The sequence below is a fragment of the Oryctolagus cuniculus genome, chromosome 4, assembly GCF_051225735.1.
Source record: "Oryctolagus cuniculus isolate XC-2025 breed Fujian yellow rabbit chromosome 4, ASM5122573v1, whole genome shotgun sequence".
Lineage (NCBI taxonomy): Eukaryota > Metazoa > Chordata > Mammalia > Lagomorpha > Leporidae > Oryctolagus > Oryctolagus cuniculus.
The window spans coordinates 74,109,491-74,133,598 of record NC_142870.1 but is presented as its reverse complement, the minus strand read 5'-3'; positions in this window follow the sequence as shown (position 1 = coordinate 74,133,598).

Genomic DNA, 24,108 nt, shown 5'->3' with positions numbered 1-24,108 from the left:
AAATTGTTGGGATAATATAGAAAGTCATATTGGAAGATTGCCCGGGTCACTGAAGATTATGTGTATTTGTATTAAAACACTTAGAAATTAGCTACAGGGGCTAATACATGTCCAGTGATGTATGTCTTGATAGAAACTCGCAGTATTGAAAATTTTAAGAGGGTATGATATAGAAGTCAGAGTTGGGGCTGTACATTTAGGAATCATCTGAATATAATAAGCTGTGGAATCCCTGAGTGAGTTTCTTGAGAGCCAAGGCAAAGGTTTCAAATTGCCAACTTCATTCATAATAACTGTAGCAGTGTATATTACTTGATTTATCTCTGGTGTTGAATTGGCAGGGTGGTGGTGGTTGGACTAAGAGGCAAGGGATAAGAAAAGGTAAGGGTTGAAATACTGAGAATCTAACTTACACTGAAGATGTCATATAGTCTCTCCCTTGGAGAAGGGATTGAATAAGAAGTTGGGCAACTACTTGACTAAATCTTACAGTAAATCTGAGTGATTATAGATCTTGTGGCTTTTGCATTAGTGTGTAAAGATGTTAACTAAATTTCAAATATTAAATGATATTTGAATAAATCATGTTGAGCAGTATGATCAAAGACTAAGGAAATAAAGAATAAGAGATGGGAAACCAAGGGAGAATATATGGATCTAAATAAATAAAACCCAATGTTTATTGAATAATTCCTGACACTTTGCTATTTATATACATATTATCATAGTAATATTTACAATAACGTGGCACTGTACTCTTTCCTCTTATCAATGAGAAAGTCAAAGCCCATCTAGGATCTGGCAAGGATTAATGTTCATGAAAGCCTGATATTGCAGGTTCTGAAGCCTGGAGAATTTTTCTGAATGGAGGTATTAACTAAGAGGTGAAAGAGATAATGGAGGGACAAGAATAAAGGTAAAGGAAAATGTGAATTGGCAGATGTTAAGTGAAAATCAGATATCTGAAACTAGACTGGAAGAATTGTGGCAGTGTAGATAACAGGGCCACCATGTCCTATATCCTCAGAATAGCTTCATCATTTACCAGGTTTCTTAAAAGCTGGCATAGTTCACTCCCAGGAAACATCAGAAGCCTGGTAAACAGGCATGAGAGTTATCCAGTTTCCTCACTCCTGACATGTGTTGCATGTCCACAGGGGCTCTCCAGGATGTATTCAGGCTCCAACATTTCCTGATCATCCCCTACTGTATGAGGAAATAAAGATGGAAAAAAATAAAAACCAAAGGTATCTCGGGGGCCAGCACTGTGGTGCAGCGGGTTAATGCCCTGGCCTGAAGTGCCAGCATCCCATATGGGTGCCAGTTCTAGTCCCGGCTGCTCCTCTTCCTATCCAGCTCTCTGCTGTGGCCTGGGAAAGCAGTGGAAGATGGCCCAGGTCTTTGGGACCCTGCACCCGCGTGGGAGTCCCGGAAGAAGCTCCTGGCTTCGGGTCAGTGTAGCTCCGGCTGTTGTGGCCAATTGGGGAGTGAACCAGTGGATGGAAGACCTCTCTCTGCCTCTCTCCTCTCTGTGTAACTCTGTAACTCTCTGCTTTCAAATAAAATAAAATCTAAAAAAAAAGTATCTCTAATGTCACATAAAAAGGATATCACAGCAAATATTACCAGCACTCTTTGCTGCAAGTGGAATGAGAGTACCTTGCAAGTACAATTTATAATTTCCTCAGGTCGGGCACATGCTTTAATCTGTGGGTGAAACTGTGTGGCCATTCCCTACAGAAAAAAACCATGGGCGGGAAGGGAAAAAACCTCCTTGGCCCTCGGTGACCTAATAACATGGAGAGTGAATTCAACCCATGGTCAGTAAATCTCCCAGGCTAAAAAGATGAGCACCAAATGAATTTCTTGGTTGACAGCAGAAACCTTTAATATGTGTGGGGGCCATTTCCCAGTAACCCTTGCCGCCTTTGACATGCCACTATTGGATACTGGTGATCCATGTTGCCACTGTGCTGCATAAGGGCTGACTGGTTTTTAATTAAATCCCCCTAAAGGATGGTCAAATCGACCTGTCTTTGCTGAAAGAGTGGTTGTGACCCGGTGTCCTGGGAATACAAACTCCCGCGATGGCCTTGCTGTCTCCCCAGAGGCTGGCTCATCGCATCACTGATCAATGTCTCCCACTCCCTGGCTCCCGAGCAAAAGCATGACCAAGACAGAGAATGAAAATCTAGTGTGGTTTCCATGGCAACATTTTTAGAAAGAGAGGAATGAACACAGGAAAAGGGAAACTCTTCTCTGATTGAGGTTCTGAACATCAGCTAATTTGTTGCCTTTTTTCAAGCAGTCACTGCCAGGTTTATATGTGTGTGAATGGGAGAGATGGTATCCTACTGAATTCTTTCAGTTCCAGCATCTTTCATAGGAGGTAGCAACATATGTAGCCCAAGGCCTAAATGAAGAAAAACAAAGCCAAGCATGTACCTTCTTGGTCTGATTTTGAGAGAGAGAGAGAATGAGAGAGAATATGAATGGGAATATCTTTCATTCACTGGTTCACTCACTAAGCACTTGGGCCATCCTCTTCTGCCCTCCCAGGCACATTGATGGGAATTTACTTTGGAACAGGAAGCAGGATGTGATGTGGATCAGCCTGGTCTCTGACCAGCAATCTACTATAGGAAGCTCACATCCAAGGTGGTGGCTTTATCCACTGCACCACATTATCAACCCCTTTTGGTCTCTGACAGTGCTATGAGTCCCGGTCAGGGCGCCGGATTCTGTCCCGGTTGCCCTTCTTCCAGGCCAGCTCTCTGCTGTGGCCAGGGAGTGCAGTGGAGGATGGCCCAAGTGCTTGGGCCCTGCACCCGCATGGGAGACCAGAATAAGTACCTGGCTCCTGCCATCGGATCAGCGCGGTGCGCCGGCCACGGCGGCCATTGGAGGGTGAACCAACGGCAAAGGAAGACCTTTCTCTCTGTCTGTCTCTCTCTCAATGTCCACTCTGCCTGTCAAAAAAAAAAAAAAAACAAAAACAAAAAAAAAACAAAGTAAGGAAAGTGTTTGATGGGCTGGCACTGCGTTGTAGTAGGTTGAGCCTCTGGCTGTGGTTGGTACTAGCATCCCATATAGGCACTGGATTCTATCCTAGCTGCTGCTCTTCTGATCTAGCTCTCTGCTTGTAGCCTGGGAAAACAGTGGAAGATGGCCCAAGTGCTTGGGCTCCTGTACCCACATGGGAGACCTGAAAGAAGCTCCTGGATCCTGGTATTAAATCAGCTCAGCTCTGGCTGTTGTTGCCTTCTGGGGAGTGAACCAGTGATAGAAGACCTCTCTGTAATGCTGCCTTTCAAATAAAATCTTTAAAAAAAAAGTTTGGTAGTGCAGGCAGAATAGATGAATTAATGAGGGGCAGAGAAATTTATATTTGGATTAAGAGGCCATAGAGGCTTTCTAAGATATTCTTGGGTTACTTACCAGTAAGTAGGAGGTGCTTGAGAAAAGTTTCTCAGAAGTGTTTCCAATTTATGGGCTACAGGATACACCACATATTAAAGACAAAGAGAAGAACCCACAGTAGTTTGTGTATGCATTGGTCTTTTGTAAGGAAGGTTAAGCTGATCATTCTAAAAATGACAAGATAGGAATTAATTGAATACCTTCTATAAGATGCCTTTCATATGTGATAATATTCCCTGCCACCATTTGTTAAGTGCTCACAATGTTGCGGGCAATCCACCAGGTATTTTTCAAGTATTATCATGTGAATACTCTTTAGAGTATACTCTAAGAGGTTTAGCTGTTAGGCTAATTTTATTTGTAGAAAACTAAGTGTCAAAGGTTAAATACACATAGCTGATAAGCTTGAGGCCTGCATTTGAACCAGGCAGCAAAATTCATGGTCTTTCCACGGTAGCAAAATGTGTGTGTATGATCCACATGTTCCATGGGCTGTAAGACATGAAACAGAGATTGCCATGGCCTGCTGTGGAATGATGCATGCATGGTAAAGAGGAAACCTGAAGAATGAGGATCACTGTGGTGCCATCAGGAATAAGAGAGACTTGGAGGATGAGACTTCACATCATTTTCAGTTTGGGGAAAAGCTATCCCTGTAGTTTCCATTGATTGCATTTTAATTGATAGCAGCAGGGGTAGCAAAGTGTGACTTTTGATAAGCTTTTTGTAGTTTGGAAATTTTCAGCTGTTGCATGGGGATGGGAACTACCAAGCCAATGCGTGCTCTGGACATGCTAATGCATCTCCAGGAGAGGGAAGGAGGTCAGCCTGAAAGGAGAACCACCAGCAGCTGTAGTTAGAATCGCTCTCCACCAGCCTTCAGCAAAATGTCCTTTTAACTTTCTCTAACCCTTATCTTGAAAAGTGTAAGCCTTTTGGTTTATAGTTTAATAGAACTTCCATCCCTAAGTATTCAAACCTTAAATCTTAATATATGTGTCTAAAATTCATCCAAGTCTCTCTCTAATGTCACATGAAGGAAGAAAGCATTTCATGTTCTTTTGCATATTTTCCTCAATTCTTTCTGAAAATGATAACCCTAGGGTCTCATAGCATGCCTTCTGCTTCTGTACCTAATTTGCAAGGCAGATAGTGTGGTTCCAAATGTCCATTGATAGGTAAGAAAAGAAAAAGGAAATAGTGACTGTTTGATGTCAATAATGGGGAAATGTAGGCTTGGGTTTAGTTTAATTCTGAATCCATGATAAAGAGGATTAACACTAAAATGAAACAGTGCTGACATTAGCAACTTCTCTACCTCTTGAGGCAAAGCGGAAGTTTATTTGCCATGTTTAGAATTCATATTCTAGAAGTAGAGACCCATATTCCAGTCCAGGCCCTAAGATTTCCTAGTTCTGGCACCTTGGACAAGTTACTTAACATTTCTCAGCTTTTGTTTTCTCATCTATAGATTGGAGATAGACATACACAGCACCAGTTTAGGAAATAGTTGTGGGTAGAGATGGCTACTGCTCGTAAGAGCAAAGATGGCCAGATTGCAGTAAACTTAATATAGTAGGTGAGGGAAGGTACCCTGTACATGAGGTGGGCTAGAACAAAGCTGCAGATTAGGTTTTTTCAGACATGTAGTTACTCATATTCATGTGTCCTGGGAGTGATAGGAAGCCACAGATTCGCATAGGTAGGGAGTGTCTTAGGAAGGTGTGTGTGTGTGTGTGTGTGTGTGTATGTATGCAAGCCAGGAGCACATTCTTGTACCTAAAACTAATTTGCAGGGATAAGTTCTGTTACTTCCTTGCATAGGCTTGAACAGAAGTTTAAAAAGCACAAAATATCAGAATGAGATGTAGAAGATTTAGCATTTTCAATTACGCATACACAGAACAAGATTTCTCATTCAAAAGCAAAGCTGATAATAACTACTATTGTTAAAACAATGTCCTGTTTAGGTAGTGATACTTGTCATCCTGCCTTAGATTTCAATTCATCATTTGACCTGCCATTTGCTATGGAAGTTTTACAAAATCTATTTTTGATAAATAATTCCTCTGAGTACTCCGGTTCCTATGAAACCCTAACGCGGGTTAGAAGTGTTTGAATACCGCAGTTTCTATATAGCACAGCGTCACCCTTCTGTCTGGAAGACAGTTGAAGCCTGTTACTTTAGAGGTGAGAAGTAGACCACTTTACTCTTGAATTATCTCAAATACAACCAAATTGTCAACGACTTAAGGCTGCCCTAATATCTACAATGTGGTCCACTTTTCCCTATGTATCTTTATTCCCACGTTTATAAACTCGGAATTAAAGTATCCTTATGGCTCATCATACTTCAGTTTTTCAAGCTGGTAACCTCTTGTCCCGTTTCCATTCGTTCTACATGTGGGCTATAGATTGGATATGCTTTACAATACTTTCCTTCAATAGTTTCTAAATAATTAATGCAGTACTAATATTGCTTCTTTTTCCTTACCAATTGTTCTTAAGTGTAAAATCAATTGCAGATTAATTGAAACTTCCTCACCACTTTCCCTTTTCTCTCCATAAATTAGCTGTTACTTTCATTTTCTTTCATGGATCATCTTTCCTCTTCTCTTTAGGCATTCTCAGAGGGCATCTAAAGTTCTTTGGCTCTGTAGTTCTGAAGTGTGCAAATTTGAAGGAAGTCAGTCTGCAGGGAATTAAATTAACCAGACGCACTCTGATTTTTGATTAAATTGCTTCTTTCAAAGATATTATAGAACATTCCAGACATTTTCAGATTTTCTTAAAAGGGTGGGAGCATTAAAGTTCAGACAATTTTGGTTACTTTTTTTTTTCTTAAGATCTGTACTCAAAATACCTTTAACATGTTTTCTGTACAAAGTTTCAAACATTAAGAAAATACATTCATTGAATTAAATATGGTGAAATTAAGAGATGGCAGGGCTGGTGCTGTGGCACAGCAGGTTAAAGTCTTAGCCTGAAGTGCCGGCATCTTATATGGGCACCGGTTCTAGTCCCATCTGCTCTACTTCTGATTCAGCCCTCTGCTATGGCCCGGGAAAGCAGTAGAAAATGTGCCAAGTGCTTGGGCCCCTACACCCATGTGGGAGACCCAGAAGAAGCTCCTGGCTTCAGATCAGCTCAGCTCTAGCAATTGAGGCTTTCTGGGGAGTGACCCAGCAGATGGAAGACCTCTCTGTCTCTGTCTCTGCAACTCTTTCAAATAAATAAAATAAATCTTTAAAAAAATAAGAAATGGGGGATGGGGGTACAGAACAACTGTAAAATGAAGAGAATGTGCAAAGTAAGGCTGCATCCTAAAGCTGAAGGTGAAAATCCCCTATAACTGGGACTTTATAGACAGTGGTCAAGCACCAGAAGAACAACACACAGAAAGAATAAAGAGGACACTCCTGTAAGGCACATACTCTGAATATAAGACCATAATACAGAGAAAGATGTTACCAGTTGTGTGCACTGAGGGTAGAAAAATCTCTATGGGTCTTTGTGTGTCATTACTGGCCTGCTCGTTAGCATTGTTGCACCCTCTAGACTGGTAAAAAGCAAGTGTGATTGTGAAAAGTGGAGGAAGAGCAGCCCCTCTGTAATCATCGGTGTGACTCAGGTCTTGGTTAATGCGATCAGGCCCTGGGATTCTTTACTGCAGGCTGTGCCTCACCAAGCACCTCAATAGAAATGGAAAACAGCATCAGGAAAACAGTGGCCACTGAACATCTGCACGTTTGTGTAGATCAGGTCATGTGGATGATAAGCTCAAGTGTTCAATTATTCTTACTACGGTTAGTTGGCTTGCTTCAGGTAAGAATTTGAAGATGCAGCCCAGAATTAAAATGGTGTTTACAATTTAGAAAATAGCCAGTTAGTCCTTCTGAAACAGAACTCATCCTGTCCTACTCCTAAAATTCTTTAGTGTAGTGCAAATGTTAGTATGGAGTCCAAGTTTATTAAGGTGACTTTTGGGGCAGACGTCCTGGTGGTATACTTACTTTCGTTGTTCATGTGTTTTTCTCTACTGAACAACTTGAATTTGTTTTTAAAGATTTATTTATTTATTTGAAAGTCAGAGTTACACAGAGAAGGAGAAGCAGAGAGAGAGACAGAGGTCTTCCATCTGCTGGTTCACTTCCCAATTGGCCACAAGAGCTGGAGCTGTGCCAATCCAAAGCAAGGAGCCAGGAGCTTCCCCTGGGTCTTTCATGCAGGTGCAGGGGTCCAAGGACTCATGCCATCTTCTACTGATTTCCCAGGCTATAGCAGAGAGCTGGATCAGAAGTGGAGCAGCCAGGATTTGAACCAGCGCCCATATGGGATGCTGGCACTGCAGGTGACAGCTTCACCTGCTATGCCACAGCAATGGCCCCAAGTTGAATTTTCTTAAGGGGCACAAATGATCCCACCATGATCAAGACCATTGGGCATGCTGTACCCTATATTCCATTCCAATCTTGTTCTGTGTTCCCTCCTGCTTTTAATTCAAGATTTGTCTCAAGTATTAGAGCATGCAGGAACCCTTCCCCTATGTGGTCCGGTGGACTTTATTTTTGGTGCTCATAGCAGCATAGCAAGAATGCCCTTTATGGGTCCATCTGTTGGCTTAGCATGTAAGTCAAGAAGCTTTAGGGAGATGCCATGTATTCTCCATTTTTGTTTCATATTGCCTAGCAAAGTAGCTGACTTCTAAGTATGCCTATTAAATTTGGGTGAATGCAATTTCAGAGGACATGGGAAAATTTTATTAGAAAGTGCGATGGTGTTTTTGTCCACATGAATTGCAGATACTGAAGCCTAGTCATCAATGTAGAGATACTAGAAGGACAGAGCCTTCATGAATAGGATTAGTGCCCTTGCAAAAGAAATCAGAGTGGCCTTGCCCTTCCCACTGTGTGAGGACATGGCCCAAAGATGTCATCAGTGAGGAACATAACCTCACCATATACCAAATATGCGAGCTCCTGGTCTTTGGCTTTCCAGCTTCCAGAACTGCGGGGAACAAATGTTTACTGTTTCTAAGCTACCTAATTCATGATATATTTGTTACGGCAGCCTGAGTGGACTAAGACAGGAGGAAAGCTAAAGAGCACTAAATAGGGTGGGGGACATAGCAGAGAGCATGTAAAATTTTGTTCAACAACTAATGATTTTGTGGAAATGAACATCATTCTATAAAATAAAAGAACTGTACTATGAATGATGAGCTACCCCACACTACTCCTATCATGCCTGTGCTGTGTAACTCTCAAATATTCCTGTACAAAGTTGCCTTTCATTATATACTGTGATGTGTGCAAAGGTGTGTGTGTGTGTGAATTATAAATCAGAGATGTAATATTTAAAATTTTTTAAAATGTATTCCTTTGAAAGGCATAGTTACAGAGAGAGGGAGAGATACAGACAGAGATGTTCCATCTGCTGGTTGATTCCCTAAATGGCCACAATATTTAGGCCTGGGGTAGCCCAAAACTAAGAGCCAGAAACTCCACCTCAGTCTCTTAAATGAATGACAGGGGAATGAGCTCTTGAGCTGTCTTCTGCTTTCCCAGGCACATTAGCAGGGAGCTGGATTGGAAGTAGAACAACTGGGACTCGAACTGGTGCTTGGAAGGAATGCCAGCCTCACAAGTGGTGGCTTAACTGGATGTGCCATAGTGTTGACCCAATATTTGAATATTTTTAAAATCTCTCAAAGACATGTTTTTTGCACACAGTAGGTATTTCATAGGCCTGTATTTAACAAAATATTTTTTGGATGAAATAGCTTTGGAAGAGAGGCTCTGTGAAACTGTTAAAAACCAAAGGATGTTAAATCTATATTCTTTCTGCACACTGGTTGTAATATTTCTTCGACATATAAAGAAACTGACATTTTAAAGGATGAGGCTATACCCCATATTTCTTTTTATCTGTCAGTGGAATTAAATGTTCTTCAACAAAAGTTCGTGGATAGCTCTACTAGTGGGTATCCATACCAATGAATTTTGTTTGAAAAAATATGAATGGTATTAAGCAGAGAGAAGTTAACTCATTAAAAGTGTCTGATTTTTTTCAAGAATGTGTGCTATTATAATTGTTGAATGAAAGCATGGACATTACCTAAAAACTTATTATAAATGCAAATTCTCAAGTTACCTTACACTTAGGAAGAGAAACTCTGAGGTTTAAGTCCAGTCCTGTGTTTAACAAGCCTTCCAAATGACTCTGGTTCACAATACATTTTGAAGCTACCAGAAGCAATGTTTCATTGTCGCCAGGAGTTTCAGAGGTAGTATTGGAGGACCCGGGGTTTTCTAGGATTGAACATTCTCTGGGAACTGGGCTCAGTCTAGATTTTAGCACATCCCTGTTTCCCCTCTCAAGTGCTCTTTCTTGACTGAATCTGATGTCTAGAAAGCATAGCCCACATCTTTGTGACAGTAGAAAATACTGAGAGTTGTCATGAGTGGCAAAGTGTCAAATTCTGCCTGAAACTTTGGATTCAGCAAACAGAGTAAGTCAGAATAGAAAACTTGGCCAGTAACGCTGAATATGCTTATAAGTGGATTTTTCATTTTCCCATGCTATATTATGGCACATGGAATAATAAAACAACAAGCTAGTTGGCAAATGTTACATGTTGGGGCATGATAGCATACTGTGCTGGCTACTTTGGTACCTTTGAGGCATTGGAGACCACCTTTTTAAAAATGTCAAATATTCATTCGGATCTGGCTAAAAGGTCCATGAGAGTCTCACAGGCATGGAAAGCCATGACACGGTGGCAAAAACAATCTAAATGAAAGATCCTGGTGAACAAGACCCCAGCAGAAGGAACAGGCCATCAAGGAGAGAGGCACCTTTCTCTGAAGGGAGGAAGGAACCTCCACTGTGATATGGCCTTGACTAAACAAGTTCAGAGTCGGTGAACACAAGGGGCTTCCATAGCCTAGACAGCTCATAGCAAGAGTCTCAGGTGATTGCTGACGACATAAATAAGAGTACCAATTGTTAAATCAACAACAGGAGTCACTGGGTACATGCTCCCCAGGTAGGATCTCTGTCCTTAATCTGTTCTACTAGGAAACTTAAAAAACAACACTACTAGTCGAACAATACCCTATACCTGGTTTGGTTGTGTAAGTGCAGCCTGTTGAAATCCCTGCTTAGTATATACTAAGTTGATCTTCAGTATATGAAGGTAATTGAAAATGAAACTTGATGAAGGGCGGGATGGGAGAGGGAGTGGGAGAGGGGAGGACCATGGAAGGGAGGGAGGGAGGTTGGGGGGGGAGCCACAACAATACAAAAGTTGCACTTTGTAAATTCACATTTATTAAATAAAAAATAATAACTATATAACAAAAAAGAAAAAGAAAAAAAAGAACTTAAAAAAATATAAATGTCAAATATTGATGAAAGTGTTTTCCACTCCATTTTATCCTCTTCCTTTTTCTGTTTTGTTTTGCTGTACAGTTTTTTCCTGTCCACATTTTTCTGATGATCTATATACCAGAAAAGTTTAATAGACTACTGAAAGTATATTTGAAAATCATATTAAAATGAATGTCCATTCACTTCTTTTAAACTCCTCAAAATTGATTGTTCCCACCTAGACTATGATTTTAATATTTGCTATACAGTCTGATTCATAGCATACTGTTACTTCAAGACTTTCCTATTTAGAATGGTCAGTGAGAAGTCTCTAAAGAAGCAATACAGTTAGTTGGTAGTCTTATTTGGGTCAATGAAGTTGATAAGCATGCATTTATTTATTTGAAAGGCATAGTTGGAGAGAGGGAAGGAGGGAGGGAGGGAGAGAATGAGAGAGGTCTGTCTTCCATCTACTAGTTCACTCCCCAGATGGCTGCAATGGTTGAGACTGAGCCAACCCAAAGCCAGAAGCCTGGAACTCCAACTGGGTCTTTGACATGGGTGGCAGTGGTCCAAACACTTGGGCCAAGTTCTGTTCTTTTCCCAGTTGCAGTTCAGGGAGCTGGATTGAGAGTTGAGCAACAAGGGCTCCAACCAGGGCTTAAGCCACTGTACCACAACAATAGCCTCATGGGAGAATGATTTTGGTTGCTAATTTATTTTTTTACTTAAATGCCTATGGAAGAATATATGTTTGAATAAAACCATATGAAAAATCTCACCTCTTCAGATCAAAGAATGTATATATAGGGTGCATATCTATATTATGCACATCATATGGAGAGAAAATGAAGAGTTAGTGTTCCCTTAAATTGAGTGTCTAAGAAGCCCTAAAAGTGCCTATGTGACTCAGGTCATCTTAAAAAATAATATACAACACATAAAATACAGAGATGTTTAATAGGATTTTAAAATCTGTACTACCTACTTATGTTCTAGTAGTAAGTCTATTCATTATTGTCACTGTTAATAATAATATATACTGAATCTGAATATATTTAAAAAAACTTTGAATTATCCACACAGGATAATTTTCCCTCTGGGATTTAATCGTGGCTTTTGAAGGAGGCAAAAAGTGAAATCATGAAATGCTGAGAGATTCATACCTTTCTGCTCATGGCTCTAACCTTCATTAATATTGATGTGAGGATTTGATTTTATGTGGCAGAGAAGTAGGTTATGTGATGAGTACGAAGTGTGGGAATGTGGTATGCAGGTCAGTACACTGACACATGGATCAGTAGCCAGATTAGGAAGAGGGAAAAAGTTCTCCCTTGAGTCAGAAAACATAATCTCTCTGTTCCTTTTGGTCCACAAGTAAGGAATTCACTGATGGTGAACTGTGTCTTCATTTAACACAGGAGGCCCCTGTTCCACTGTCTGGAGAAAGATCTTGAGACTCCAGGTAAATGTCAAAACAGCAGGTTTATTTTGGCCCCATGATTTGTTATCAGCACAGAGTACGCCAAGTCTTAATTAGACTTAGTGTGACATTCTCTTCTGCCTGTTTCTCTGAGCTGAGCTCAAACTATTACAGATACAGTGACAGACAATCCTCTTTGAAATGATACACAATTAAGCATTTTGGTCTCTCTTGCTGGAGTATGTATCCAGTGACACTGTGAGAATTTCTTATGACTAAGAAGCAACTGTGAACAGTTATACAATAGTTATAAACAGAGGTGGGTGAACTAGATCAAAGAAAGAAGGCCTGCACTTGAATTTAGTAAGAGAGCACAAACATTGCAGGTCTGGTATTTGGCATAGCTGTTAGAATCCTGCTTGGGATGTTGGCATTCCATATCAGGTGCCTAAGTTTGAGTCCCACCTCTGCTCCTTTCTAACTTCCTGTTACTGTGCAACCTGACAGACAGGAGGCAATTGCTTAAGTCCTCGGGTGCCAGCCATCCACATGGGAGACCCAGATTGAGCTCCTGGCTTTTAGACTGTCCCAGAAGGGGCTGTTGTATACATTTGAGAGAATGAAAGAGTGCATGAAAGACCTCTCTGCCTTTCAAATACATAAAACAGATTTTAAAAATTAAAGAATTTTTCATTGTATCACTCATAAGATCTTGTGAACTAATTGGATGAAGAATAATTAAAACTGGGAGAAGAAACAATAAGACAGAATTCAGGAAGGAGCTGCCTCTCATGAGTCATAAACAGATCCTGACCTAGCACCTTGGACACTTTTCTGAGTCAGAAATGAACCACTGCCCTATTCCAGTAATAACATGGGGATAAAATAAAGCATCCTCCAAGGAGGCATTTAGTGGTGAGGTAAGGCTGAGAGCCTTCAAGGACATTTATCTCCATAGTAGCAACGTTTGACTCTTTGTGGTTTCCACAAATCTCTGTAAAAGGCATTGATCGCCACTGTCAGTATGACTAGAGGAAGCGCTGATGCATAGCATGTTTATGATAAAAAAAAAAAACTCACATACTCAACATGTGTCATGAGAAGGTTTTTATTCTCCTGGGAAAAGACAGAATTTTCTCTTTAAAGAAATGCTTTCTTCATTTAAAATCTTTTTTTATCATACTATTTTGGTTTTTATTTAAGATATAGCCTAGTCCAAGGACCAAGATGGTTACACTTGCTGTGAGACTTTAATCAAGTCACTTTATTTCTCTGATCTTCATTATTAATGTATTTAAAAAAGAGATTGGTGTTCCTCTAATACATTCTGCATAGTGGGATTCTATGGTATTTACTCCAAAGATGAAAATGTCGGTAAAGTGATCATCAATATTCAGTCACCAACACCTGTGGAGCATCTATGAGTTATCTGAAACTGTCAATCTTGAGCCTGAGGGATATAGGAGATAAAATTGTGATAACATAGCTTCTGACTTCTGAGAATATTTAGTAAGTTAGGCAATGAAATGAAGAAAGTATTAACTGCCTTAAGAATATTACAAAGTGCAATTATACACACCAAAGTTTCTCAGCCTCCTTACCATTTGAGACAAACTAGTAATTATTTGTTCGGGGATTTCCTGTGCGTTACAGCATTTTAGAAGCATCCATAGCCTCTTTCACTAGGCATCAAGATATGAACAGTATTCCCATCATTGTGACAACTATAACTATTTCCAAACATTGCTAAATATTGACAGGGATACCAGTTAGAAGCACGACACTAAAGGATCACAACTTCAGTAAGATTTTCAGAGAAGATGCATTATAGAGGCTTCATTTGACCTTGGTCCTAAAATAGGGAGAGTAAAACAGTCTAACAAAACAGAATGAGGTTATATTTTGTAGGACCCTAGTGTTGCCACTGGGGAGCACTCAAAGTTGGGAGATGAGGATTGTGGTGGGTGGTAATTATAAATACTGTAGTAGTTGAACCTGGTCTTTGGAATGGTCCAAAACTATATTCAAATTCATAATCAAACACATTGCTAGTTGTGTGATGTTGGGTAGGTACTCTAATAATTCTACATGTGATCCTAACTGTAATATATAAAAATAGAGCACTGTGTCTGACTTACAAGGTACGTCCTGTGTTGATCACATGGAATTATGCATCAAGCACAAGGCCTTTGCACCTGAGTCTACACATGAATTACCGGTTTTTTTGGAAGTAGCTTGTTATTCATAATGAAATACTTACTGGGATGACTTATTTTTACATGTAGAAAGGATCAGTGATATTACTAATAAAAGCCATCTAACCCCTTGATAAGCTTTCTTAATTATTGTAGAAAGAAAGGATTTAAAGCTAGAATATGAAAGTTGAGAATTTTACATGAGTTCAGGGAGAGGTAGAGTAAGCCTAGGTCAGTCATGCTGTGTGTCAGGGCTGGAAACTGCTGCTGAAGTAGTTGGTAGGGCATGAACAGCAGCACTTGCATAGCTCACCAATTCTAAAGGTTTGCAGCCCCATGATGATGTTGGAATGTGAAAGTCAGCCCTCAGCTATGTCTTCCTGTTGTGGTGCAGAGAAAATTAGAGCATTCATGTATCTGGCTATGTGCCTGTGCTTGGTCACTAGCCACAGAGGAAAGGTAGCGTTTTGATTTTGATTCTTAGTTATAATATATAAACTGATTGTACAGATACAGCCCTCAGCATTTTTCAGTAAACTTCAGTTAGCCATTCAAATAATCTTCTTAACACTACCTTGATTCAAGTAACTGTAAAGATTAAAACCTGCAGTTTCCAGTTTTGGAACTTTACCTCCACAATTTCAGTGTATTCAAGTCTTGAAATAAATGATCGGGTTAGAGCTAAATTAAGACAAATTTCTATGATCCTTAAAACTGTTGGCAGCCAATTCCTTAAGGCCAGCATTTCTTCTAAGCATTGAATGTTATCCTAACATTCAATGGACAACATGGACAGATACTGCTATAGGAACTGTGAAGCTGGAGCCTTTTTTTCTCTCCCAAGGCTCACATTTTATCTTGCTGCGCTTCAGGTAGGTTGTTGCCTTAGTGCCAAACCCAGCAACACACACATGAGTATCACTAATAGGTGGCAGCTCCAGCAACAGCTCCTTAACCATCTCTGGGAGAGAAAGGTGATAAATGTCACCATGGGAGATTAATTGCATATGTTCTGCGTGACATGACATCCCATAGTACTTAAGAAGATGTTTGTGGTTTTATAAAGCATATTGTAAATATCAGGCTCAGCTTTGGCTGTGACCCTGCCAAATATGGGGCTAATGTCATTTGTCATATTCAGACATTGCCTTTTAAAAAACATCTTTGTGTAGGCTGCTGCTAAGGTGTGATGTGTGTGATGTGTCTGAAGAAATTGTCATCACATAGAAGGATAGAAAGCCTGCAGGAAGAAGGGAGGAGAGGTAGCGGGCACTGGGATGGAGCAAAAGTGTGGCTCTCAGCGGAATGGGGAAAATGTTTTCGTTGTCGTTGTTTTACTTTTTGATGAATGAAAGTTATGGCACAAATTTTTTCACATCGTGCACAATGATTATCATTTTTTAGAGATTTATTTATTTATTTGAAAGGCAGAGTTATAGAGAGGCAGAGGCAGAGAGAGAGATCTTCTATCCACTGGTCCACTCCCCAGATGGCTGAGCTGTGCCAATCCAAAACTAGGAGCTTCTTCCAGGTCTCCCCTGTGCATACAAGGGTCTGAGGATCTGAGCCATCTTCTACAGCTTTCCCAGGCCATAGCAAAGAGCTGGATCAGAAGTGGAGCAGCCAGGACATGAACTGGCGCCCATGTGGGATGCTGGCCCTGTAGGTGGCAGCTTTACCCGCTGTACCACAGCACTGGCCCCAAGATGCTCATCTTTTGACCTTGTTTTTAATGTTTTTAATGAGAACAGAACATCAGGGCTGGCCAGGGAGGAACTGGATACTTCCAGTGTTTAATTATGCTGAGGCTTTTTGGAGTTCTTGCTGTGAGAAAGAAAAATGCAGTGAATGGATGCCATGATAGTGGCGAGGAACGGCACCATCTCACTGTTGCCCAACTATGAGTTTAGTGGGTAGTTTCACAGGTGTCTACCATTTGCCTTCAGAGTTAAGCCAAAAATTATTATTTGAATTTAGTATGTATCTTTCCATCTTATGAGTGATGAATCTGAACTCAGCACACATTGTTGAAAAGCCTTAACTAATTGTCTGGTCCTAGGGAATTTATTCTTCTAGACCTGTGCATGTCTCACTCTTCTCAAACTGAATGGAACTAGGGTGTAATCTTGGTTAGGACAGACGGATGTTCAGAGCATGTAACCTTTCCTGGAGAAAGGAGCTATGGTGTGCTACCGTCCATCTGCCCACTGCAATGATCAGCCCGTGATTGTTGTCCATTAAATAATCAGCCTTATTTTGCACACTTCTTCTACCTGAGGCCTTCAAGGCTCAATTCTGCTATTGCCTTTGCCTGCTTTCTCCTGTGATTTAAAAAGAATGTGCGATTTCTCGTGGCTGGTAGTTTAAATTCCTGGCGGCAGTAGAGAGGCAAGATGAAATATGAAGATGCCTCTGAGGGGAAACGGGGCTTAGTCTCTCAGTGCCTGCGTTACTGTGATAGTGCATATCCTGTGCTAGAGCCGAGTCTGAGGATCGTGTGTGCGCCCACTGTCTGCCGTCTGTGTCACATGCTTTCTCGGGTAGTGAAGGCAAGGGGTGATGAGGCGGCCACAAGCCTCCATCTACTCCTCTCTCCCCTGTTTACCTACTTTCTTTATCCTCTGTGCTTCTCCGCTGTTTCTTCATTTCTGGCTTCAGTTCCTTTCCTATGTTGCGTTTCAAGTTTGCTTTCAAGTGTTGAAGGTGAGAATCATGCAGTCACCAGAAGGGCCAAAGTGCTTCTAAGGTTCGGCCACACTGCGAGTGAGAAAAATATTTGCTGCTCTGAGCTTGTCTTTATCATGATTAAAAACTAGCATCCTTTTCATTAATTTATTTGAACATTTATTCCCAACAGTTCTTTATTGAGCTTTACTTGTGTGACAGCTATTGAGTTGTGCTGCGAATGAACAGTCTGTAAGGCACTGAAAATAATGATGAGATTACAAGACAACGCTGTGCATCCTGTAAAGAGAATATTTGGCAAGAGCCAAAGGCACCATTAGAAATAATTGTTCACAGGTAAGGAGTGGAGAGACTGGAGGAAGAACTACAGAACAGTGATGTTTGACATGAAACTTGAAGGATTGGTAAAATGGATAGATCCATTGCATTCAGAGGTATGTATGCCTATGTGGAAGCATGGAAGAGCCTTCCACTGTGGCGTTGTGTGGAAAAAGTAATTTAATTGGATAGGACTTCAGAAGATCAGAGTGAGTGACTGGAGAAGGGGTTAGATTAGGAGTTGACCTGTAACTTTCTAATAATTTCCTTTTGGAAAACTACCATTGGTAGAACTGTGTCATTTGGATTCAAGAGAAGAAATTCAAGACAAGGAGATCTATGTAGAGGCAGTAACAATAATCCAAGCATAAACAGGCAATTAGTATCTGCTGTAGAAATAACTATATAATATACACATGTATAAATACATATAGACAATAATATGAATGCATGTGGAGGTTAGTTCTGTGTTGGAAGTTTAGAAAATATGTTTTGGATGGGGTGCTGAGTTGAGATGTAAAGGGTAAAAACATATGTTGGAGAGAGGAAAAGAACTTTCCTAGATAAAATAGGACACAGAAGAATGGCTATCTCGAGAAATGGAATAGGAAAGGGTGTGATAATAAGATTGCAGTTCAATTGGTGTTGCTAGAATGAAACATGAGAGGCAGAAGAGATAAGGAATAACTGTAGGTGGGAGATGGTGATAGACATTGTATTCTATGATCGTGAGCTTGGATTTGGCTTATAAGTGATTGGAGACACTGAATTTTCAGCCAAGTTCAGAAACAGGAAGTTCTACATTATTCAACAATAACAGTGCATACTAAACATTCGTGGAGTTATTTTGTGTCAATCAAAAATGAAAAAGTTTAAAAAGAGACCTCAGTCCCTAGCAGTGTAGGAGATGGATTTGAGGTAAGCAGACTCAGAAAAAGAGACAGATACATTTGGCATAGCCCAGACACATCATGAGGAAAGGGTGAAACAGTACAGAACAAAAGTGGATGAAATCTAAACATTGTTATTGTATTACAGTTAGTTGTGTTGACATCATAAAACTTAACATTTTTACTCAAATTATGTGTTTGATTATATATTCAGATAACAGTTGGTGTCTTGGTTTGGTTCTTTTGAAGAAGCAGACCTTGAGATGAGAATTCAAGTGATAGGAGCTTGGTTTGGAAAGAAAGAAAATGCTGGCAGGAAAATAGGAATTAAAACAAGGAAGGGCATTTACCAATTAGAGGGCATATCTAGAGCAAATTTGCTCTCTGGTGAGCTTGCCCTTCATCCTGCTGAGGAACTTTGGAAAGCAGTGTAGAGCATAAGCTTTAAAGATACCTTAGGGGCCAGTGCTTTGACATAGCGGGTAAAGCCTACAGTGCTGACATCGCTCATGGGCACTGGTTCGAGACCTGGATGTTCCACTGCCAATCCAGCTCCATGCTAAAAGGCCTGGGAAAGCAGTGGAAGATGGCCCTCATCCTTAGGCCCCTGAACCCAAATGGGAGACCCAGAAGAAGTTCCTGGCCTTTAGCTCTGGCCATTGAGGCCATCTGGGGAGTGAACCTGCGGATGGAAGACCTCTCTCTGCCTGTCAGTAACTCTGCCTTTCAAATAAATAAATAAATCTATCTTTAAAAAATAAAAAGATAACTTCAAAGATATACCTAACCCAAGGAGGAGGGAGCATGCTTATTGATTAGCTCTCATCTATTATTGGTTGAAGACAGAGAATGTTGATTCCTGTCACTTCTGACTTATGCAGATAGTTGTAGATGTTTGCAGTAGCAAGTCAAGGGAGCATGCACTGATAATCAGGAAAGGCCCTATAAATACAAACTGGAGAACGACATATTCTGTGAAACTCGGTTAAAATAACGACTGAGATCATGCCTAGATTTTTGGTTTGGGTCAATGACTAGATGATGTTTTTATTAGTTGTTCAAATATGAGAAGAGGAATGAGTTTAAAAGAAAATATGCATTCAATTCTGGATGTATTGGATCTCCCCAGAATATTCTCTATAGGTGACTGTAGGTTTCAGATTCAAATGTGAAAGGGAGATTTATGTTTGGATGTCATCAGCAAGTAGGTAATGTTGAAATAATGTAGACAAGTAAGATCATTCAGGTAAATTGTGCAGTGGATAAAGGAAGTAACACTAGAGATGATCAGCATTTTCGAGTGCATTGGGAAGAGTCAAGATGTATGACATTAGGCCATCAGGCAGTTTTAAGAAGGAAGGGAACTTAGCAGTTTTAACTGCAGCCAAGACTAGCACCAGGGTTTAATGATGTACATCTAACTGACAGTTGTTTGGTCTTCAGTGATACTAGTAAGAATGGTTTGGAGCAGAATGATTGATGTGAGATTGCACTTGTTTTTGTATTGAGTGTAATTCTCTTCTGTGAGTGAGATGAAGGTTATATGGTAGATAGAGGAGATTATTTTCAAAGAGGATTGTACAGTACACTCACAGACCAAATGAAGAAGGAATTAGCAGGAAGTAAGAAGTTGAATGAAGTTGGTGCATAGAGGAGCAAGATCTCAGAAGCAGCAGCACTAACTGGTCTAAGTGAAGGGAAGGCCAAAGCCAAAGTAAAGGTATTTCATCATATGATATAGTAGGAAGCGGATGAGGATGAGTATGGGTGTAATTAGGTTACTACAAGGGACATGTGAGAATTTACAGAGGAGAATGCCTTAAAGTCTTAGTGCCCTTCAAGATTCAAGAGGCTGGTTGCTCTACTGAGACTGCGTGGAGTGAAGTTAAGTGGGAGACTGAAGGTGAATAATGAAAGTTAGGAGGAGTTGTTGTGGAAATAGGAATCTGAGTTCAGATGAAAGGGTTGTTGAGTCCCCATTGATCTTGCAGATTACAAATTTGTAGCCCTATGATTACCTGTTTTTTTTTTTTTTATTTTATTTTTCCCAGCAGTACTTAGCTATCTTAGTGTAGAGAAGAGAAAACTGGATTACAGTGTTCATTTCTACTTCATAGGATAGGGGGTCCACAAGAAAGAACATCAAGGATGCTAATTTTCCCTCTACTTCCTAGTGATAACTACAGAATTTATAATGAGTGATCGCTCTGCCTTCTTATCTACCCATCTTATCTTTATAGATTCTGGTCTATATTTTGCACCTTACGTCATTTTCTTTCAGACCAATACTGACATCTTATTAGATCCACTGTCTTTTTCTTTTCCAGTTCTTATAATCATTTAGACTGTTCTGTTGTATTTGCAAGCATTGATGTTTTATTTCTAGAAAAATCCCTAGACTAGTTAAGTTAGCATTGAAACCTGAAAACTCATCATGGCTTCAGTAAATGAAAATTTTACCTTTTATTTGTGCTACCTGCCCAGTTATGCACTGGGGATTGGGATGCTCTGTACCTTTTAAACATTCCAGAACCTAGCCAATTCAGAGTCTGTCTCCCAAGCTTCACAGTCTATCACAACCTCCATAGTCTTGGTAGCAGAAGAAAGTATTTTGGCAAATCCAGCATTACTACTTGTTATTTATTTATTTATTTTTTGACAGGCAGAGTTAGAGAGAGACAGAGAGAAAGGTCTTCCTTCCATTGGTTCACCCACCAAATGGCTGCTATGGCCGGCGCACTGCGCCAATCCAAAGCTAGGAGCCAGGTGCTTCCTCCTGGTCTCCCATGCGGGTGCAGGGGCCAAAGCACTTGGGCCATCCTCCACTGCTCTCCCAGGCCACAGCAGAGAGCTGGACTGGAAGAGGAGCAACTGGGACAGAACCAGCACTCCGACCGGGACTAGAACCCGGGGTGCTGGCGCCGCAGATGGAGGATTAGCCAAGTGAGCAGCGGCACTGGCTCCAACATTACTTCTTAAAGCTTCCATCCAGAAGTGATACACATTGATGTTCACATTTTATTGGCCAAATCAAATCATCTGGTCATTTCTGAATTCGAAGTGGACAAGTATATACTGTATTCTTACTGTCAAGAGGAGAGACAGGATACTTGTGAGAAGCCCCACTGACTATTTTGACTTGAGTTTCTATGATAAGTACTTCACCATTCAAATTCTCATGCTGCCTTTGTACCTTATCCACTGTTATCTATTAGGTATTCATATATGCCAAATTCAGGCCAGAGCCGTGGCTCACTAGGCTAATCCTCCACCTGTGGCGCCGGCACACTGGGTTCTAGTCCCGGTTGGGGCGCCAGATTCTGTCCCAGTTAACGCTCTTCCAGTCCAGCTCTCTGCTGTGGCCCGGGAAGGCAGTGGAGGATGGCCCAAGTGCTTGGGCCCTGCACCTGCATGGGAGACCGGGAGAAGCACCTGGCTCCTGCCTTCGGATCAGCGTGGTGCGCCAGCCGCAGCGGCCATTGGAGGGTGAACCAACTGTAAAGGAAAACCTTTCCCTCTGTCTCTCTCTCTCACTGTCCACTCTGCCTGTAAGAAAAAATTAAAATTTAAAAATTTAAAAAAAGTATATGCCAAATTCAGACCTTACCCAGATATTTATCAAATTCTTTCCCAAAGGGCTCATTTTCTTCTCTGATTTCCAAACTCATGATCCTTGTCTTAACATGTGGTCTTTCCAAGGTACAATACTGTTCAAAATATCCTAAATATTTCCACTAGCATGTTTTGCTTTGACCTACATTGGAGTAAAATACTATTTAAAATAATATCCCGAAACTGACCTCTGCTCGTCTTGGCTGCTTTTGTCCATTAGTTCTTCTGGAGATCCAGTATCAGAAGCCTAAAATTTCTTACTTCTGTTGTTTCTCTTTCATGGATGCACACATAGGTGTTTCAAAAATACTGTCTGCTAATTTTTGTCTTTGCCCACCTTAAAGACAAAATAGAATTCATATTTTCTTACAGTTACCCATCTCGGTCACCAAACTGTGTGGGGTTGTTTCTCCCATATAGTAATCCATCCTACAGTTGACACCATCTAGATGTCCAATAATTTAACTTAATTCTTACATTATGCACTTGATTTATTATAACAACAAGGTTGAGAGCTCAGTATCACAGACCATTCCCACTCCCAATGCCAATGGCAAGCCCTGTGTTGTGATTGGTACTTAGGACAGAATGGCTATCCATCAAGATTAAGCAACTCCTCATTGGGCTTATTTAACTTGCTGCAATGACTTACAGAAATTGGGGAAACATCTTATGTTTGCCTGTTTTTGAAGAATATTACAGTAGATACAGATTTTAAGTATTTTAGTAGCTATGAAGTAGAATATGGGGATTAAAAACAGAATACTTAATAGTTCTATACATTACCTGTAAATGTAGATATATAAGATATATTTGTTTATGTTTCAAATAACGTCAGAACCTCTTCTGATGAAATGGTTTCCTATATACATATTTTTCACTAAAGGCAAAGTAGAAACTATACTATTTTTAAGTTTAAGTATAAAATGTGAAAATTTCATAAACTACAAATGTATAAGTAACTATCACCCAGATGAAGAAGTAGAGCAATACCATTCACCAGATGGCACATTATGCTCTTTCTCAGACATTGCCATACCACACATTCCCATCCCAAGGAAAAGCACTTACTCACACCATAATTTGTTTTGGTGCTTCTGAAATTTATATGGATGTAATCATAAGATATGTACTTTTTGTCTTCATTCTTATGCTCAATATTATACAGGATTAGTCCATGTGTTTGCATATATCATTGTCTAGCAATATTTCTCTATTTAAATATAAGTACTCTATGCTTGTCCATTTCACTGTGGCATATATTTGTTTACAGCTATATGTTACTATGAACAGATCTGATATGACCATTCTTATATTTTGCTGAATCCATGTATACATTCCCATTTGGAAGAGTGACTTTTGATTTATGCATTGGAATTAAGCATTTACTGGCAAACAGTTTTCCAAATAGATTATACTAATGTACATTTCCACCAATGCATACAAGAGTATCAGTTGCTGAATGTCCTTGTCAGCTTTTGAAGTGTATCTGTCTTTTATGTTACCAGTTTGGAGGGTGTTTGGTCATACCACCTTGAAAATTTAATTTGAATTTTTTTGATAACTGGAGTATCTCAGCTCTTTTTCATGTGTTAATATTTCAGTATACTCTTTGATAAAGTAACAAAGTCTAATGGCTGTTTTATTGAGTTACCTGCTTTATTGATTTCTAGGAATCATTTACATGTGGTAGATTTGAGTTCTTTGGTGGTTATAGTTCACATTATACACCAAAACTGTTCCAAAATGGATCAAAGATCAATATGTCACTGGCAAAACAATAGAGAATCATTAAGGCAGGGATCCAATAAATAGAACACACAAAAGTGCTACTCATAAAAGAAATAACTGACAAATTAGACTGCATGAAAATGGAGAATTTTTCTTTGACAATTTCTTTATTTTAATCCAAGACATTTTACTTGGGTTGTCTTCGTTCCAGGACATTTCACTTATCTGTCTAGTTAGATATTAAGATACCCTGTTATATCAAGGGAAAAAAATTATTGAAGTCCAATTTTTTAAGCTTTTATTTAATGAATACATTGTTCATAGGTACAACTTTAGGAATATAGTGGTTCTTTCCCCCATACCGCCCTCCCACCCTGATTCCAGTCCCACCTCCTATTCCCTCTCCTGTCCCCCTTCTTCATTGTGATTCATTTTTAGTTTTACTTTATACAGAGGACCAACT